Raw genomic sequence first — 20,881 nt, forward strand, 5'->3', positions numbered from 1 at the left:
CGCGCTCTAATTGCGCAGTAGTTTTTACAGTATGAGACATCCAGCTTCCCTGAAGGAGTCCCCTGACATATAGGACCTCTGTAAAGGGTTTTTGTGCCTACAAAAGTCGTTTTATGGGCAGGTAGGAGCCACAGTAGAGCTGTGGCAGTTTGCTTGTGGCAGTTTTACCGTTTTTCTGCTTCGTTTTTGAGCCTGAGGGGTTAATCATCCATTTGCAAGTGGGTGCAATGCTATTTTAGTCTATTATACACACTGTAAAAATTTCGTAGAGTTTACTGCTTTTTTTCACTGTTTTGCAGTTTATGTGTTTGTTTTTTTCCCTTAAAGGCACAGTACCATTTTTTATATTCTGCTTTTTCACATTTATTAAAGTGTTTTCCAAGCTTGCTGGTCTCATTACTAGTCTGTTAAACATGTCTGACATAGAGGAAACTCCTTGTTCATTATGTTTAGAAGCCATTGTGGAACCCCCTCTTAGAATGTGTACCAAATGCACTGATCTTACTATAAATTTTAAAGACCATATTCTGGCTTTAAAGGATTTATCACAAGAGGAAATTGACAAGAGGGAAGTTATGCCGACTAACTCTCCCCACGTGTCAGAACCTATAACTACCGCTCAGGGGACGCCAAGTACATCTAGCGCGCCCATTGCGTATACTTTACAAGACATGGCGGCAGTTATGAATCATACCCTTACAGAGGTATTGTCCAAACTGCCAGGGTTACAAGGAAAGCGAGACAGCTCTGGGGCTAGAACAAATACAGAGCTCTCTGACGCTTTAGTAGCTATGTCTGATATACCCTCACAATGTGCAGAAGCCGAAGCAGGAGAGCTTCTATCTGTGGGTGATTTTTCTGATTCAGGGAAGACACTTCAACCTGATTCTGATATGTCTACATTTAAATTTAAGCTTGAACACCTCCGCGTGTTGCTCAGGGAAGTTTTAGCAACTTTGGATGACTGTGACGCCATTGTAGTCCCAGAGAAATTGTGTAAATTAGATAAATACTATGCAGTGCCTGTTTACACTGATGTTTTTCCAATCCCTAAGAGGTTTTCAGAAATTATTACTAAGGAATGGGATAGACCAGGTGTACCGTTCTCTCCCCCTCCTGTTTTTAAAAAGATGTTTCCTATAAATGCCGCTACACGGGACTTGTGGCAAACGGTCCCTAAGGTGGAGGGAGCAGTCTCTACCCTAGCGAAGCGTACTACTATCCCTGTCGAGGACAGTTGTGCTTTTCTAGATCCAATGGACAAAAAATTAGAGGGTTACCTTAAGAAAAATTTTATTCAACAAGGTTTTATTCTCCAGCCCCTTGCATGCATTGCCCCAGTCACTGCTGCTGTGGCCTTCTGGTTTGAGTCTCTAGAAGAGGCTCTACAGGTAGAAACCCCATTGGATGATATCCTTGACAAGATTAAAGCTCTTAAGCTAGCCAATTCATTTGTTTCTGACGCCTTTGTTCATTTAACCAAGCTAACGGCTAAAAACTCAGGTTTTGCTATTCAGGCGCTTAGGGTGCTATGGCTCAAATCCTGGTCAGCTGACGTTACTTCAAAGTCTAAGCTTCTCAACATTCCCTTCAAGGGGCAGAGCGTATTCGGGCCTGGACTGAAGGAGATCAATTCTGATATTACTGGAGAAAAAAGGTCACGCCCTTCCTCAGGATAGGTCCAACAAATTAAGGACCAAACAGACTAATTTTCGTTCCTTTCGAAACTTCAAGAGTGGTGCAGCTTCAACTTCCTCTGATACAAAACAAGAGGGAAATTTTGCCCAGTCCAAGCCGGTCTGGAGACCTAACCAGGCTTGGAACAAAGGAAAGCAGGCCAAAAAACCTGCTGCTGCCTCTAAAACAGCATGAAGGATCAGCCCCCGATCCGGAAACGGATCTAGTAGGGGGCAGACTTTCTCTCTTTGCCCAGGCTTGGGCAAGAGATATCCAGGATCCCTGGGCGTTGGAAATTGTGTCCCAGGGATATCTTCTGGATTTCAAAGCTTCTTCCCCAAAAGGGAGATTTCATCTCACAATTATCTGCAAACCAAGAGAGAGGCATTCTTACATTGTGTTCAAGACCTCCTAGTTATGGGAGTGATCCACCCAGTTCCAAAGGAGGAACAGGGGCAAGGCTTCTATTCAAATCTGTTTGTGGTTCCCAAGAAAGAGGGAACTTTCAGACCAATCTTAGATCTCAAGATCCTAAACAAATTTCTCAGGGTCCCATCCTTCAAGATGGAGACTATTCGAACCATCCTACCTTTGATCCAGGAGGGTCAATATATGACTACCGTGGACTTAAAGGATGCTTATCTTCACATTCCGATACACAGAGATCATCGGTTTCTCAGGTTCGCCTTCCTAGACAGGCATTACCAGTTTGTGGCTCTTCCCTTTGGGTTAGCTACGGCACCAAGAATCTTTACGAAAGTTCTAGGGTCACTCCTAGCTGTCCTAAGGCCGTGGGGTATAGCAGTAGCCCCTTACCTAGACGACATTCTGATACAGGCGTCGAATTTTCAAATCGCCAGGTCCCATACGGACATTGTTCTGGCATTCCTGAGGTCTCATGGGTGGAAGGTGAACGAAGAAAAGAGTTCTCTATCCCCTCTCACAAGAGTTTCCTCCCTAGGAACTCTGATAGATTCTGTAGAAATGAAGATTTACCTGACAGAGGCCAGGTTGTCAAAACTTCTAAATTCCTGCCGTGTTCTTTATTCTACTTCTCACCCTTCAGTGGCTCAGTGCATGGAAGTAATCAGCTTAATGGTAGCGGCAATGGACATAGTGCCGTTTGCCCGCCTACATCTCAGACCGCTGCAACTTTGCATGCTCAGTCAGTGGAATGGGGATTACACAGATTTGTCCCCTCTACTAAATCTGGATCAAGAGACCAGGGATTCTCTTCTCTGGTGGCTATCTCGGGTACATCTGTCCAAGGGTATGACCTTCCGCAGGCAAGATTGGACAATAGTAACGACAGATGCCAGCCTTCTGGGCTGGGGTGCAGTCTGGAATTCCCTGAAGGCTCAGGGCTTGTGGACTCAGGAGGAGACACTCCTTCCGATAAACATTCTGGAACTAAGAGCGATATTCAATGCTCTTCAAGCTTGGCCTCAGCTTGCTGCGGTCAGATTCATCAGATTTCAGTCGGACAATATCACGACTGTAGCCTACATCAACCATCAAGGGGGAACAAGGAGTTCCCTAGCAATGTTGGAGTTTTCAAAAATAATTCTATGGGCAGAGGTTCACTCTTGCCATCTATCAGATATCCATATCCCAGGAGTAGAGAACTGGGAGGCGGATTTTTTAAGTCGGCAGACTTTTCATCCGGGGGAGTGGGAACTCCATCCGGAGGTATTTGCACAGTTGATTCAACTTTGGGGCAAACCAGAACTGGATCTCATGGCGTCTCGTCAGAACGCCAAGCTTCCTTGTTACGGATCCAGGTCCAGGGATCCCAAGGCAGCTCTGATGGATGCTCTAGCAGCGCCTTGGTCCTTCAACCTGGCTTATGTGTTTCCACCGTTTCCTCTGCTCCCTCGTCTGATTGCCAAGATCAAGCAAGAGAGAGCTTCAGTGATTTTGATAGCACCTGCGTGGCCACGCAGGACTTGGTATGCAGATCTGGTGGACATGTCATCCCTTCCACCATGGACTCTGCCGCTGAGGCAGGACCTTCTACTTCAGGGTCCGTTCGATCATCCAAATCTAATTTCTCTGCGCCTGACTGCTTGGAGATTGAACGCTTGATTTTATCAAAGCGTGGTTTCTCTGTCGGTCATTGACACCTTAATCCAGATGTTCAGACGTTTTGTCAGGCTTTAGTTAGAATCAAGCCTGTGTTTAAACCTGTTGCTCTGCCATGGAGTTTAAATTTAGTTCTTAAGGTTCTGCAAGGGGTTCCGTTTGAACCTTTGCATTCCATAGATATTAAACTTTTGTCTTGGAAAGTTCTGTTTTTAGTAGCTATCTCCTCGGCTCGAAGAGTTTCGGAGTTATCTGCTTTACAATGTGATTCCCCTTATCTCATTTTCCATGCAGATAAGGTAGTGTTACGTACCAAACCTGGTTTTCTTCCTAAGGTGATATCTAATTCTTCTTCAAAGAAGGAACGTCTATTACACAATCTTGATGTGGTTCGTGTTTTAAAATTTTTATTTACAAGCTACGAAGGTTTTTCGTCAAACATATGCTTTGTTTGTGGTCTACTCTGGACAGAGGAGAGGCCAAAAGGCTTCGGCAACTTCTCTTTCTTTTTGGTTAAGAAGTATAATACGCTTAGTTTATGAGACTGCTGGCTAGCAGCCTCCTGAAAGAATTACAGCTCATTCCACTAGAGCGGTAGCTTCCACATGGGCTTTTAAGAATGAGGCTTCTGTTGAACAGATTTCTAAGGCGGCGACTTGGTCTTCGCTTCATACTTTTTCTAAATTCTACAAATTTGATACTTTTGCTTCTTAGGAGGCTATTTTTGGGAGAAAGGTCTTACAAGCAGTGGTGCCTTCCATTTAAGCGCCTGCCTTGTCCCTCCTTTCATCCGTGTCCTATAGCTTTGGTATTGGTATCCCACAAGTAATGGATGAATCCGTGGACTGAATACACCTTACAAGAGAAAACAAAATTTATGCTTACCTGATAAATTTATTTCTCCTGTGGTGTATCCAGTCCACGGCCCACCCTGTCATTTTAAGGCAGGTGTTTTTTATTTTTTAAACTACAGTCACCACTGCACCCTATAGTTTCTCCTTTCTCTTGCTTTTCTTCGGTCGAATGACTGGAGGTGGCAGTTGGGGGAGGAGCTATATAGACAGCTCTGCTGTGGGTGATCCTCTTGCAGCTTCCTGTTGGGAAGGAGAATATCCCACAAGTAATGGATGAATCCGTGGACTGGATACACCACAAGAGAAATAAATTTATCAGGTAAGCATAAATTTTGTAATTCTGGAGTCGCCAGTGATTTACGGCAGTTTATAAACTACAGGCGCATAAGAAAAGAAAAAAAAGGTAAATTTCCCGTAAAAGTCTTAATTCCCTCCCAAAAATAAACCCGACACGTCAAAACCCCTGAATCTGCAATCCCCCCACATTGCATTATACCTAATAAATGTATTAACCCCTAAACCGCCACCCCCCCCCCCCCCCACTACACAATATACATAATTTTCTTCTTAAATGAAAAGAGTCCACAGCTGCATTCATTACTTTTGGGAAATAAGAACCTGGCCACCAGGAGGAGGCAAAGACACCCCAGCCAAAGGCTTAAATACTCCTCCCACTCCCCTCATCCCCCAGTCATTCTTTGCCTTTTGTCCCAGGAGGTTGGCAGAGAAGTGTCAGAAGTTGTTTTGTCTCTTATGGAGGGTAGTACTCTTCGACATGGGACAGGAGTTTTAAGTAGTCCTGTCAGTCTCTTAGTGAGGGCTTGGATGAAAGTTAGAGTCCGGAGATGCAGGGAGTTTTTTTCTGCGAAACCATCCCGACTCATATTAACAGTTCCTCAAGCAATTGGCGTTGTCGAACTTCGCTTCGCTGCCTGCTTTCTTCTCTCAAGTCCATGGCGGAGGTGATGCTACTATCTGTCACACTTGCCATGTTCCTGTTCCACGACGTAGATTCCGGTAAGATCGTTTAATTTTACTTTCTTCACAATGTACTGATGTACTGTAATGTGAATGTTTCCCGAGAGGCTACCACCTTGCCGGTCTAACTTATAACATAAGGGTCTTAGTGAGTCTCTCTTAGTATCTTGGAATCAAGGGTTAATATCTCCTGGGGGGGTTATTGAACGGGGGGGTTTATAATCATGTTTGTTATGTGATTCAACCTGCTTATGTGCAATGTTTACTGGGCTCGTGGTCGAACATTGAGGCCTTTGGAAGTGACGCAGCCTTTTGGCTGGGCGCGTTTTTTTGTGTTTGGACAGTACGGTTCACCTTGTGTTCGGGCGTGGCTATGTTCCGTTGTTCCATTTCCGCATTCCCGACCGCATGGCAAAGGAAATTTTCTAGTCCGCAGGGTTCTGGTCATAGGAGGTGGTGAGTGCCCCAGCCATTGGGGTTTAATTTTTAAACAATTATAAGAGGAATCCCGTTTAAATAAAGGTATTATTCAGGAAAGTTACATTGGTTTAAAGGAATATTTTCCCTATTTTTGTATAACATCTAAAACAAGATTCAATAAAAGTTTATTATCATAAAGGTATCTTTAAAAGCAGACTAAAGGTTAGCATGAAAATAATAATTTGCTATTTTTAATAATAAAACCCACAGCTTTTCATTGCCATCTGAATACATTAAACCAGCCATTGGGGGTGTCAGGTGCCGTTTTAGTTTTTTCACTTCTTTAGTCCATATTTAAATATCTTCTATCCAGCTATGGAGTATTCTGATGCTGAGACTGTTAATTTCAGATTCATTTACAGAGGATTCTGATACTGATTTCAGATTCTGTATCCGGTGATGAATCCAGAGTGGCCTCGTTGACGCCTGTCAACCAGTTTTGTTTTGTATCCCATTTTAGAGCGCCTGGTTCCTCGGGCTTGGGGAATCCAGGGACTGGGGAGCCATCCGCCTCTGGGGGTCCTGTCCTCCAAGAGGCGAGTTCCCTACCAAATCATACTTCTGCACATGCGGGTAACCCAGTTTATGGTTCCTCCATGCGGGGTGGCGTGTTTCCCCGGAGGTTGCAGCACCTTTTCGCTTCCACATAATGTTGGCGATTGTTTGTCTGCAGAGTCCAGACGTTTATTTGAGAATGTGCTCATGCCCTATTGTCCCGGACCTTCTGACTTGGGGAGGGCCTCTACAGTTCCCCGCGGAGGTATCTGTCCCTGAGTGTTGTGCCTTCCGTTACAGGATTGTGCGACTTCGCATGTTGCTCAGACATGTTTTTCAGTTATTGAATGGCCCTATCATTATCAGATACAGTGATTTTCAGTCTGATACTTTGAATGGTGCACCTCATTAGACATGTGGTGATGAAGTGATCTCCTGGTTGTCATTTGTTAGAGATCTTTACCAGTTTTGTGTGATAGGGCTCCGTTTGGCTGGTCCTGCGGGTAGGCCTGTGTCTTTTTGGGCGTTAACCTCCGGGTTGCCTTATATTTTATTTATATCCGATGGGATGTCTTTTATTTTTTTTTTGTTTCCTTCTGGTATTGATACTCTTTATTACTTCTTCGGAAGTTGTTGGACATGTTAGTCCTCTGTTAAGAATTTCAGTTTTTTCCCCTACGAGGGAAAATTTATGCAGCTTGCCAGTTGGGACCCTAGGTACAGGCTGGTCCTGTCGGGTTTGTTCGGTTTTGTAGCTGTTCAAACACGTGGCGCTGTTTTGCTTGGCTGGTTCGGTAGAAGCGCTGAGTGCTAAGGTTATCATTGTTTTTCATGTTCAACTAAGCATTTGAGAGGACCTGTGGGTCCATGAGGTGGGAAGGATTGTTTCAGTCCTTATAGCCTTCAGTCATAGAAGATTTTTGCACTGCGTCACTCTGACATCTGATTTCATCAGAACTTAGAGTTTCCACTAGAACTAGAGTACCATGTGGTGGAGGGTGGGAAGGCTTAATGTTCCTTAACGCTATTGAGCGGTTTGGCCTTCATTGTTTAGGCCTCTGGATGTGTCATTTTGAGCTTGATCCAACAGCTTGTACAGGATAGCTGTCTAGCATGCGGAAGGTTTGCAGTTTGAAACCTGTTGCAGCTCTCGACACCTTGTAGGTGTACACATAGCTGTTTCTAATATATCTAGATACAGCTCTTACTCTTGACTGAGTTATAAAGAGGCCTTTGGGTCTTTTTCCATTGCCTCTGGGTGAGTGGATCTCCTTTTAGAGATCTGTGTTTCCGGGTGATGGTTGTTCTCTGCGGGGACTTTTGTTTAGCTTGGGGTTTTCCGGAGCTGGGTAGGCTTCGTGCCTTCTCATCCTTGTGTCCTCTGCTTGTGCGGAGGTGTTAGGGAGACTAGTCCTGCTAGTAGGATTTTTTTGGACCTCGAGGTATCCCTTGGATGTCCTGAGGCTCTGAGAAGTATCTTCATACAACCTCTATCCTTGCTTCTTGGAGCATTGGACTTTAGCTAGGGGTGGTTCCTTCCTTTGGTCGGAGCTTTCAAGTTCTTCTAGCTATCCAGTATCTCTGGATATGCATCCATACCCTTGTGTCTGACCTTTTGGCCGGTTGGGGTGTTTAGTTCTAGGGTAAGGTTTGCCTGAACTATTAGGTGCCCGGACCTGGATTTCTCCCTGAGATTTCCGGTTGCTGATGTTTTGCTTGGCCTTTTTACTGACCCAGTCTTGGGTGTTTTTGGAATCTTGGGTATCAAGGCTGGTCGGGGTGTTCCACGGTAGTGGGAACTTGGGCTATGTCCTTGCTCCATCTACCTCACCTGGTCATGGTTGGCCAGGTTTTCAGAGTATTTTTTACTCTTTGCCACAGAGTGACCCATGTTATCTGGTGGTTAGCCGTGTGGCTTGAGCCTCAAGCGCGGTTGGTTCATACCCAGCTGCTGGCGCTGGATGTCCAATTTCTTGTGCGCCTTAGGGTTGCATTCCCCTGGTCAGCTTGCCAGTGTTCCAGTGGATTCCCTGCTCTGCAGGCGAATGGGTTGGTTGTGCCTCTGCTTGGCAAGCTACTTGTAGGGGGGTCCCTTTCTAGGACATCTGTGTTGGGAATTTCACTTCCCATTAGCCGGTGCCTTCGGGTCTTGAGGACAGTTGTTGCCCTTTCGACATCATTCCTTTTCTTTAGGGGATATTCTCCTCCCTATGGGGTTAGAGTTTTTGCTTGGGGCTTCTACTGGATGGGACGCGGAAAGGTGGGATTTGTTCCCCCTGGGGTCTTGCTTGGCTCGAAGCAGACTTGTTGGGCCTTTATTTTGATAGATCCTTAGGTCTATGGCCTTGTTGTCTGTTTCAGAGTCAGGTTGTACTTGTGCTCTGTAGGGATGGCTGTGCTATCCTAACGCTCGTTCCTGTACTTGTTTCAAGATTCTTTTGTTTCCCTGTCTTGGATCCCGGAGGCTGGGTTGGTCCAGCTGAGTGTGGGTCTGCAGGTCAGGATGGCCGACCGGTCTAAGGAACTGCGTTTGCGCAGTCTCCTCTAGATGTGTGAGCTTGTTGAGTCTATCCTGTTAGCTTAGTCTGCTAGGGTATAGATTTTCCTTTCAACTTGCTCCATTGATTTAGAAGAGGGTTTACTCTTCCTTTGGGTTCTGAGAGTATACTCTCCTTCTCGGGAGACCTCGATTGAGGTTTTTGTGTTCCCCTTTTCAGGGACCTGTGTGTAGGTCCGGCGACTTAGGTTGCCTGGAACGTGCCCTCTGTATGGGGGTTGCTTTTGCGGTCTGTTTATTGCTTGACTGCTTCTTCTTCCTTTCAAGTACCCTCTGTGTCGTCCTGTTGTGGACTCTTGTGTTCTCAAACTTGGGGTTTTTCACACTTTTTCAGTGTCGAATACCTTGGTATTTTATGGCCAGACACTGGGAGGACTTTGCCTCTTCCGTTGCATTCCATGCTTGCAGGATATTGGGGAGGCGTCTGTTCTGTCTCTATGCCCGGTCTTATCCTGGGTTTCGCTTGGTATAGGTGTGGCCTCCTTTCCCTGTTTGGGCCTCTTTGGGTCTCTGTGACCTGGGCTCACTAGTGGAGGTGTTCCTTTTTGTATTAGGGGACCTTTCGGTTTCCTTGGTTCTCCTTTGCCTTGTTCCCTTGGGGGTTTCGACTGGTGTCTCCTTCATTTGTGGAGATGAGCGGTGGGGGACTGTTTGTTGGGTGACGGTGTTTCCTGGAGGACTGTTGGCTCAGTCGAGTTCGTTTGCAGTCTCTAGTTTGGCTTCTGGACTAACTGCGAGTCAGTGTCACTGGTGCTTTTCCTCTTAAAATATTCTCAGCTTCAGACGAAGCAGGTTTTTTTATTGGGTAGACGTTCAGTCCTGGTGCTCTCAGTATGGGCACCCTATTGTACCCTCCCATCTTGGCATTCAGTGTCCTCTATAGCTTAGCTTGGGTGTTGTTTTTTCCAAAAGTAATGAATGCAGCTGTGGACTCTTTCCATTTAGGAAGAAAAACATAAATTATGCTTACCTGAAAATTTTTATTTTCTTCTGATGGAAAGAGTCCACAGCTCCCCACCCGTAATTTTATGTGGGGCGTCCTTATATTCTTCTGGCAGCTTTTCACCCTGATATTTCTTCTACTGTTCCTTGTTCCTCTTTAGAATGACTGGGGATGAGGGAATGGGAGGAGTATTTAAGCCTTTGGCTGGGGTGCATTTGCCTCCTCCTGGTGGCTAGGTTTTAATTTCCCAAAAGTAATTAATGCAGCTGTGGACTCTTTCCATCAGAAGAAAAGGAAATGATCAGGTAAGCATAATTTGTTATATATATTAACCCTTAATCTGCCATTCACCCACATTGCGATCTACCTAATATATGTATTAACCCCTAACCCGCCATTCACCCACATTGCGATCTACCTAATATCTGTATTAACCCTTAACCCGCCATTCACCCACATCGCAACCTAATATATGTATTAACCCCTAACCCGCCATTCACCCACATCGCGATCTACCTAATATATGTATTAACCCCTAACCCGCCATTCACCCACATTGCGATCTACCTAATATCTGTATTAACCCTTAACCCGCCATTCACCCACATCGCAACCTAATATATGTATTAACCCCTAACCCGCCATTCACCCACATCGCGATCTACCTAATATATGTATTAACCCCTAACCCGCCATTCACCCACATTGCGATCTACCTAATATCTGTATTAACCCCTAACCCGCCATTCACCCACATCGCGATCTACCTAATATATGTATTAACCCCTAACCCGCCATTCACCCACATCGCTATCTACCTAATATATGTATTAACCCCTAACCCGCCATTCACCCACATCGCAATCTACCTAATATATGTATTAACCCCTAACCCGCCATTCACCCACATTGCGATCTACCTAATATATGTATTAACCCCTAACCCGCCATTCACCCACATTGCGATCTACCTAATATATGTATTAACCCCTAACCCGCCATTCACCCACATTTTGTAGGGCATTACCCTAAGTTAAATAGCTCTTTTACATTAAATAAATACTAAGTCCCTCCTAACAGTAAAAATCCCCCACCCACCAAACCCCCAAAATAAAAAAAACCTTAGCTACCCATTGCACCTAAAGGGGCATTTGTTATGGGCATTGTCCTTAAAAGGGCATTGAGCTCTTTTACAAGCCCATTAAAACCCTAATCTAAAAACCCCCCCAAAAAAACAACCTAACTCTAACCCCTAAATAGGTACTCACCATTCCTGAAGTCCGGCGGAGAAGGTCTTCTTGGAGGCGGCGATATCTTCTTCCAGTGGGGCAATCTCTTCTATATTCATCCAGGACCAAGCCGGCGCGGAGCGGAGGTGACCGTGGAACAGAAGACCGGCGACCGCAGAGCCATCGAGCGTGGAGATCCTCTTCGTACGATCGTCGCCGCACACTGAAGATGGAATGCAAGGTACCCTTTTAAATATGGGGTACCTTGCATTCCTATTGGCTGAAAAATTGAAATCAGCCAATAGGATTAGAGCTACGGAAATCCTATCGGCTGATTTGAATTAGCCAATAGGATTTCAGTAGCTCAAATCCTATTGGCTAATTCAAATCATTAATAATTCCACGGTCACCTCTGCTCCGCATCGGCTTGGGCCTGGATGAAGATAGAAGAGGTTACCGTGCTGGAAGATGATATTGCCGCCTCCAAGAAGACTTCACCACCTGGAAGACCACCTCCGCCGGACTTCAGGAATGGTGAGTACCTATTTGGGGGTTAGATTTATGATTTTTTTTTTAAGATTAGAGTTTTAATGGGCTTGTAAAAGAGCTTAATGCCATTTTAAGGGCAATGCCCATACAAATGCCCCTTTAGGGGCAATGGGTAGCTTTAGGTTTTTTTAGTGTTGTTTTTTTATTTTGGGGAGTTTGGTGGGTGGGGGGTTTTACTGTTAGGGGGGAACTTAGTATTTTTTTAAACGTAAAAGAGCTGTTTAACTTAGGGCAGTGCCCTACAAAAGGCCCTTTTAAAGTGAAGGTCAATTTTGATCAATTAGTGCCCGTTTTTTAATACATCAAAATTGACATTTCACTTCTTTTCTTCAATAACTTACCTTTTAATCCTGGCAGCCGCTCCAGCGATTCCCCCGGCCATCGGAAGCCTCTGCAGACGTCAGAAATGATGAACCCTGCTTCCTCCAATCACGGTTTCCCCCCCCTTGGCCTGATGCAACGCCATGATTGGAGGAAGCCTGATTCGTCATTTTGGACCTACGAAGACGGCTTGCGACGGGCGGAGGAAGTACTGGAGCGGCTGCCTGGATTAAAAGGTAAATTTTTTAAGAAAACGTGTGAAATGTCAATTTTGATGAATTAAAGTGCCCTTGTTTTCTCCAACATAGGTGTGTCCGGTCCACGGCGTCATCCTTACTTGTGGGATATTCTCCTCCCCAACAGGAAATGGCAAAGAGCCCAGCAAAGCTGGTCACATGATCCCTCCTAGGCTCCGCCTACCCCAGTCATTCTCTTTGCCGTTGTACAGGCAACATCTCCACGGAGATGGCTTAGAGTTTTTTAGTGTTTAACTGTAGTTTTTATTATTCAATCAAGAGTTTGTTATTTTAAAATAGTACTGGTATGTACTATTTACTCAGAAACAGAAAAGAGAAGAAGATTTCTGTTTGTATGAGGAAAATGATTTTAGCAACCGTTACTAAAATCCATGGCTGTTCCACACAGGACTGTTGAGAGGAATTAACTTCAGTTGGGGGAACAGTGAGCAGTCTCTTGCTGCTTGAGGTATGACACATTCTAACAAGACGATGTAATGCTGGAAGCTGTCATTTTCCCTATGGGATCCGGTAAGCCATGTTTATTAAGATAGTAAATAAGGGCTTCACAAGGGCTTATTAAGACTGTAGACTTTTTCTGGGCTAAATCGATTCATTATTAACACATATTTAGCCTTGAGGAATCATTTAATCTGGGTATTTTGATAAGATTATATCGGCAGGCACTTTTTTAGACACCTTATTCTTTAGGGGCTTTCCCAAATCATAGGCAGAGCCTCATTTTCGCGCCGGTGTTGCGCACTTGTTTTTGAGAGGCATGACATGCAGTCGCATGTGTGAGGAGCTCTGATACATAGAAAAGACTTTCTGAAGGCGTCATTTGGTATCGTATTCCCCTTTGGGCTTGGTTGGGTCTCAGCAAAGCAGATACCAGGGACTGTAAAGGGGTTAAAGTTAAAAACGGCTCCGGTTCCGTTATTTTAAGGGTTAAAGCTTCCAAATTTGGTGTGCAATACTTTTAAGGCTTTAAGACACTGTGGTGAAATTTTGGTGAATTTTGAACAATTCCTTCATATTTTTTCGCAATTGCAGTAATAAAGTGTGTTCAGTTTAAAATTTAAAGTGACAGTAACGGTTTTATTTTAAAACGTTTTTTGTACTTTGTTATCAAGTTTATGCCTGTTTAACATGTCTGAACTACCAGATACACTGTGTTCTGAATGTGGGGAAGCCAGAGTTCCTTCTCATTTAAATAAATGTGATTTATGTGACAATGACAATGATGCCCAAGATGATTCCTCAAGTGAGGGGAGTAAGCATGGTACTGCATCATTCCCTCCTTCGTCTACACGAGTCTTGCCCACTCAGGAGGCCCCTAGTACATCTAGCGCGCCAATACTCCTTACTATGCAACAATTAACGGCTGTAATGGATAATTCTGTCAAAAACATTTTAGCCAAAATGCACTCTTATCAGCGTAAGCGCGACTGCTCTGTTTTAGATACTGAAGAGCATGACGACGCTGATAATAATGGTTCTGAAGGGCCCCTAAACCAGTCTGATGGGGCCAGGGAGGTTTTGTCTGAGGGAGAAATTACTGATTCAGGGAACATTTCTCAACAAGCTGAACCTGATGTGATTACGTTTAAATTTAAGTTGGAACATCTCCGCGCTCTGCTTAAGGAGGTATTATCCACTCTGGATGACTGTGACAATTTGGTCATCCCAGAGAAGCTATGTAAAATGGACAAGTTCCTAGAGGTCCCGGGGCTCCCAGAAGCTTTTCCTATACCCAAGCGGGTGGCGGACATTGTAAATAAAGAATGGGAAAGGCCCGGTATTCCTTTCGTCCCTCCCCCCATATTTAAAAAATTGTTTCCTATGGTCGACCCCAGAAAGGACTTATGGCAGACAGTCCCCAAGGTCGAGGGAGCGGTTTCCACTTTAAACAAACGCACCACTATACCCATAGAAGATAGTTGTGCTTTCAAAGATCCTATGGATAAAAAAATTAGAAGGTTTACTTAAAAAGATGTTTGTTCAGCAGGGTTACCTTCTACAACCAATTTCATGCATTGTCCCTGTCGCTACAGCCGCATGTTTCTGGTTCGATGAGCTGGTAAAGGCGGTCGATAGTGATTCTCCTCCTTATGAGGAGATTATGGACAGAATCAATGCTCTCAAATTGGCTAATTCTTTCACCCTAGACGCCACTTTGCAATTGGCTAGGTTAGCGGCTAAGAATTCTGGGTTTGCTATTGTGGCGCGCAGAGCGCTTTGGTTGAAATCTTGGTCAGCTGATGCGTCTTCCAAGAACAAGCTACTTAACATTCCTTTCAAGGGGAAAACGCTGTTTGGCCCTGACTTGAAAGAGATTATCTCTGATATCACTGGGGGTAAGGGCCATGCCCTTCCTCAGGATCGGCCTTTCAAGGCCAAAAATAAACCTAATTTTCGTCCCTTTCGTAGAAACGGACCAGCCCAAAGTGCTACGTCCTCTAAGCAAGAGGGTAATACTTCTCAAGCCAAGCAAGCTTGGAGACCAATGCAAGGCTGGAACAAGGGAAAGCAGGCCAAGAAACCTGCCACTGCTACCAAGACAGCATGAAATGTTGGCCCCCGATCCGGGACCGGATCTGGTGGGGGGCAGACTCTCTCTCTTCGCTCAGGCTTGGGCAAGAGATGTTCTGGATCCTTGGACACTAGAAATTGTCTCCCAAGGTTATCTTCTGGAATTCAAGGGGCTTCCCCCAAGGGGGAGGTTCCACAGGTCTCAGTTGTCTTCAGACCACATAAAAAGACAGGCATTCTTACATTGTGTAGAAGACCTGTTAACAATGGGAGTGATTCATCCTGTTCCATTAGGAGAACAAGGGATGGGGTTCTACTCCAATCTGTTCATAGTTCCCAAAAAAGAGGGAACGTTCAGACCAATCTTAGATCTCAAGATCTTAAACAAGTTTCTCAAGGTTCCATCGTTCAAGATGGAAACCATTCGAACAATTCTTCCTTCCATCCAGGAAGGTCAATTCATGACCACGGTGGATTTAAAGGATGCGTATCTACATATTCCTATCCACAAGGAACATCATCGGTTCCTAAGGTTCGCATTCCTGGACAAGCATTACCAGTTCGTGGCGCTTCCTTTCGGGTTAGCCACTGCTCCAAGGATTTTCACAAAGGTACTAGGGTCCCTTCTAGCTGTGCTAAGACCAAGGGGCATTGCTGTAGTACCTTACTTGGACGACATTCTGATTCAAGCGTCGTCCCTTCCTCAAGCAAAGGCTCACACGGACATCGTCCTGGCCTTTCTCAGATCTCACGGATGGAAAGTGAACGTGGAAAAGAGTTCTCTATCTCCGTCGACAAGGGTTCCCTTCTTGGGAACAATAATAGACTCCTTAGAAATGAGGATTTTTCTGACAGAGGCCAGAAAAACAAGACTTCTAGACTCTTGTCGGATACTTCATTCCGTTCCTCTTCCTTCCATAGCGCAGTGCATGGAAGTGATAGGTTTGATGGTAGCGGCAATGGACATAGTTCCTTTTGCGCGCATTCATCTAAGACCATTACAACTGTGCATGCTCAGTCAGTGGAATGGGGACTATACAGACTTGTCTCCGAGGATACAAGTAAATCAGAGGACCAGAGACTCACTCCGTTGGTGGCTGTCCCTGGACAACCTGTCACTAGGGATGACCTTCCGCAGACCAGAGTGGGTCATTGTCACGACCGACGCCAGTCTGATGGGCTGGGGCGCGGTCTGGGGATCCCTGAAAGCTCAGGGTCTTTGGTCTCGGGAAGAATCTTTTCTACCGATAAATATTCTGGAACTGAGAGCGATATTCAATGCTCTCAAGGCTTGGCCTCAGCTAGCGAGGGCCAAGTTCATACGGTTTCAATCAGACAACATGACAACTGTTGCGTACATCAACCATCAGGGGGGAACAAGGAGTTCCCTGGCGATGGAAGAAGTAACCAAAATCATTCAATGGGCGGAGTCTCACTCCTGCCACCTGTCTGCAATCCACATCCCAGGAGTGGAAAATTGGGAAGCGGATTTTCTGAGTCGTCAGACATTGCATCCGGGGGAGTGGGAACTCCATCCGGAAATCTTTGTCCAAATCACTCAACTGTGGGGCATTCCAGACATGGATCTGATGGCCTCTCGTCAGAACTGCAAAGTTCCTTGCTACGGGTCCAGATCCAGGGATCCCAAGGCGGCTCTAGTGGATGCACTAGTAGCACCTTGGACCTTCAAACTAGCTTATGTATTCCCGCCGTTTCCTCTCATCCCCAGGCTGGTAGCCAGGATCAATCAGGAGAGGGCGTCGGTGATCTTGATAGCTCCTGCGTGGCCACGCAGGACTTGGTATGCAGATCTGGTGAATATGTCATCGGCTCCACCATGGAAGCTACCTTTGAGACGAGACCTTCTTGTTCAAGGTCCGTTCGAACATCCGAATCTGGTCTCACTCCAGCTGACTGCTTGGAGATTGAACGCTTGATCTTATCGAAGCGAGGGTTCTCAGATTCTGTTATCGATACTCTTGTTCAGGCCAGAAAGCCTGTAACTAGAAAGATTTACCACAAAATTTGGAAAAAATATATCTGTTGGTGTGAATCTAAAGGATTCCCTTGGGACAAGGTTAAGATTCCTAAGATTCTATCCTTCCTTCAAGAAGGATTGGAAAAAGGATTATCTGCAAGTTCCCTGAAGGGACAGATTTCTGCCTTGTCTGTGTTACTTCACAAAAAGCTGGCAGCTGTGCCAGATGTTCAAGCCTTTGTTCAGGCTCTGGTTAGAATCAAGCCTGTTTACAAACCTTTGACTCCTCCTTGGAGTCTCAACTTAGTTCTTTCAGTTCTTCAGGGGGTTCCGTTTGAACCCTTACATTCCGTTGATATTAAGTTATTATCTTGGAAAGTTTTGTTTTTGGTTGCAATTTCTTCTGCTAGAAGAGTTTCAGAATTATCTGCTCTGCAGTGTTCTCCTCCTTATCTGGTGTTCCATGCAGATAAGGTGGTTTTACGTACTAAACCTGGTTTTCTTCCAAAAGTTGTTTCTAACAAAAACATTAACCAGGAGATTATCGTACCTTCTCTGTGCCCGAAACCAGTTTCAAAGAAGGAACGTTTGTTGCACAATTTGGATGTTGTTCGCGCTCTAAAATTCTATTTAGACGCTACAAAGGATTTTAGACAAACATCTTCCTTGTTTGTTGTTTATTCCGGTAAAAGGAGAGGTCAAAAAGCAACTTCTACCTCTCTCTCTTTTTGGATTAAAAGCATCATCAGATTGGCTTACGAGACTGCCGGACGGCAGCCTCCCGAAAGAATCACAGCTCATTCCACTAGGGCTGTGGCTTCCACATGGGCCTTCAAGAACGAGGCTTCTGTTGATCAGATATGTAGGGCAGCGACTTGGTCTTCACTGCACACTTTTACCAAATTTTACAAGTTTGATACTTTTGCTTCTTCTGAGGCTATTTTTGGGAGAAAGGTTTTGCAAGCCGTGGTGCCTTCCATCTAGGTGACCTGATTTGCTCCCTCCCATCATCCGTGTCCTAAAGCTTTGGTATTGGTTCCCACAAGTAAGGATGACGCCGTGGACCGGACACACCTATGTTGGAGAAAACAGAATTTATGTTTACCTGATAAATTACTTTCTCCAACGGTGTGTCCGGTCCACGGCCCGCCCTGGTTTTTTAATCAGGTCTGATAATTTATTTTCTTTAACTACAGTCACCACGGTATCATATGGTTTCTCCTATGCAAATATTCCTCCTTAACGTCGGTCGAATGACTGGGGTAGGCGGAGCCTAGGAGGGATCATGTGACCAGCTTTGCTGGGCTCTTTGCCATTTCCTGTTGGGGAGGAGAATATCCCACAAGTAAGGATGACGCCGTGGACCGGACACACCGTTGGAGAAAGTAATTTATCAGGTAAACATAAATTCTGTTTTTAATAGGATTATTAAAAACCGGGCACTAATTCATCAAAATTGACCTTCACTTTAAGGGCTATTGGTAGTTTGGTTTAGATTAGGGGGTGTTTTTATTTTAGTTTTTTTTTTATTTTCATAGGGATTCGGTTTAATTTTTTTATTTTTGATAATTTGGTTTATTATTTTCTGAATATGTGATACCGACTTGCGACACAGTTCTATTTTTATGGGAGTAAAATTGGCGGCCGGCAGGTGAAATATACGCACGGCATTTATATGCGCCGCTGTATATGTGATAGCAATATCTGACTAAAAACCGGGGTTGACGACTTTTGCGGGCGACGCTGCATATGTAATTGCTCCCCAGATTATGTTTTTATTAATGGAGGTAAAAAGTACTAAGCTCAACGTGAGAGTAAACCCTACGTTATGAGAGTGCATGATACTCCAATAGAGCGTAAACCATACGTGATTAGTGCATGATATTCCAATAAAGAGTAAACCATACGTGATGAGAGTGCATGATACTCCAATAGAGAGTAAACCATACATGATGAGAGTGCATGATACTCCAATAGAGAGTAAACCATACATGATGAGAGTGCATGATACTCCAATAGAGAGTAAACCATACATGATGAGAGTGCATGATACTCCAATAGAGCGTAAACCATACGTGATTAGTGCATGATATTCCAATAAAGAGTAAACCATAAGTGATGAGAGTGCATGATACTCCAATAGAGAGTAAACCATACATGATGAGAGTGCATGATACTCCAATAGAGCGTAAACCATACGTGATTAGTGCATGATATTCCAATAAAGAGTAAACCATATGTGATGAGAGTGCATGATACTCCAATAGAGAGTAAACCATACATGATGAGAGTGCATGATACTCCAATAGAGCGTAAACCGTACGTGATTAGTGAATGATATTCCAATAAAGAGTAAACCATACGTGATGAGAGTGCATGATACTCCAATAGAGAGTAAACCATACATGATTAGTGCATGATATTCCAATAGAGAGTAAACCATATGTGATGAGACTACATGATACTCCAATAGAGAGTAACCCCTATGTGATGAGACTACATGATACTCCAATAGAGAGTAACCCCTATGTGATGAGACTACATGATAATCCAATAGAGAGTAACCCCTATGTGATGAGACTACATGATACTCCAATAGAGAGTAAACCATACGTGATGAGACTACATGATACTCCAATAGAGAGTAAACCATGATTAGTGCATGATATTCCAATAGAGAGTAAACCATACGTGATGAGAGTGCATGATACTCCAATAGAGAGTAACCCCTATGTGATGAGACTACATGATACTCCAATAGAGAGTAAACCCTACGTGATGAGAGTGCATGATACTCCAATAGAGAGTAAACCATACGTGATTAGTGCATGATACTCCAATAGAGAGTAAACCATACATGATGAGAGTGCATGATACTCCGATAGAGAGTAAACCTTACGTGATTAGTGCATGATACTCCAATAGAGAGTAAACCCTACGTGATGAGAGTGCATGATACTCCAATAGAGAGTAAACCATGATTAGTGCATGATATTCCAATAGAGAGTAAACCATACGTGATGAGAGTGCATGATACTCCAATAGAGAGTAACCCCTATGTGATGAGACTACATGATACTCCAATAGAGAGTAAACCCTACGTGATGAGAGTGCATGATACTCCAATAGAGAGTAAACCATACGTGATTAGTGCATGATACTCCAATAGAGAGTAAACCATACATGATGAGAGTGCATGATACTCCGATAGAGAGTAAACCATACGTGATTAGTGCATGATATTCCAATAGAGAGTAAACCATATGTGATGAGAGTGCATAATACTCCAATAGAGAGTAACCCCTACGTGATGAGACTACATGATACTCCAATAGAGAGTAAAGCCTACGTGATGAGAGTGCATGATACTCCAATAGAGAGTAAACCCTACGTGATGAGAGTGCATGATACTTCAAGCACAAGCTATCACGTGTCATCTCCAGGTAACAATATGTTATAGTGGTGTGCACGTGGTTATGTATGTTACATGATGCCCTATGGTGTGCACGTGGTTATGTATGTTACATGAGGCCCTATGGTGTGCACGTGGTTATGTATGTTACATGAGGCCCTATGGTGTGCACGTGGATAACAATAAGTATAATACATAAGTATGTTACATGAGGCCCTATGGTGTGCACGTGGTTATGTATGTTACATGAGGCCCTATGGTGTGCACGTGGTTATGTATGTTACATGAGGCCCTATGGTGTGCACAGGGTTATGTATGTTACATGAGGCCCTATGGTGTGCACGTGGTTATGTATGTTACATGAGGCCCTATGGTGTGCACAGGGTTATGTATGTTACATGAGGCCCTATGGTGTGCACGTGGTTATGTATGTTACATGAGGCCCTATGGTGTGCACATGGTTATGTATGTTACATGAGGCCCTATGGTGTGCACGTGGTTATGTATGTTACATGAGGCCCTATGGTGTGCACGGGGATATGTATGTTACATGAGGCC

At 44.4% G+C, this 20,881-nt stretch overlaps 1 protein-coding gene across 3 annotated transcripts in view; it reads left to right on the forward strand.

The window, feature by feature from the left end:
* LOC128644384 (zinc finger protein 84) overlaps positions 1-20,881 on the forward strand; it is a 70,836-nt gene that overhangs the window by 47,299 nt on the left and 2,656 nt on the right. The gene's annotated exons all lie outside the window — the stretch shown is intronic.

The sequence above is a fragment of the Bombina bombina genome, unplaced genomic scaffold (genome assembly GCF_027579735.1).
Source record: "Bombina bombina isolate aBomBom1 unplaced genomic scaffold, aBomBom1.pri scaffold_485, whole genome shotgun sequence".
NCBI classification, from domain to species: domain Eukaryota; kingdom Metazoa; phylum Chordata; class Amphibia; order Anura; family Bombinatoridae; genus Bombina; species Bombina bombina.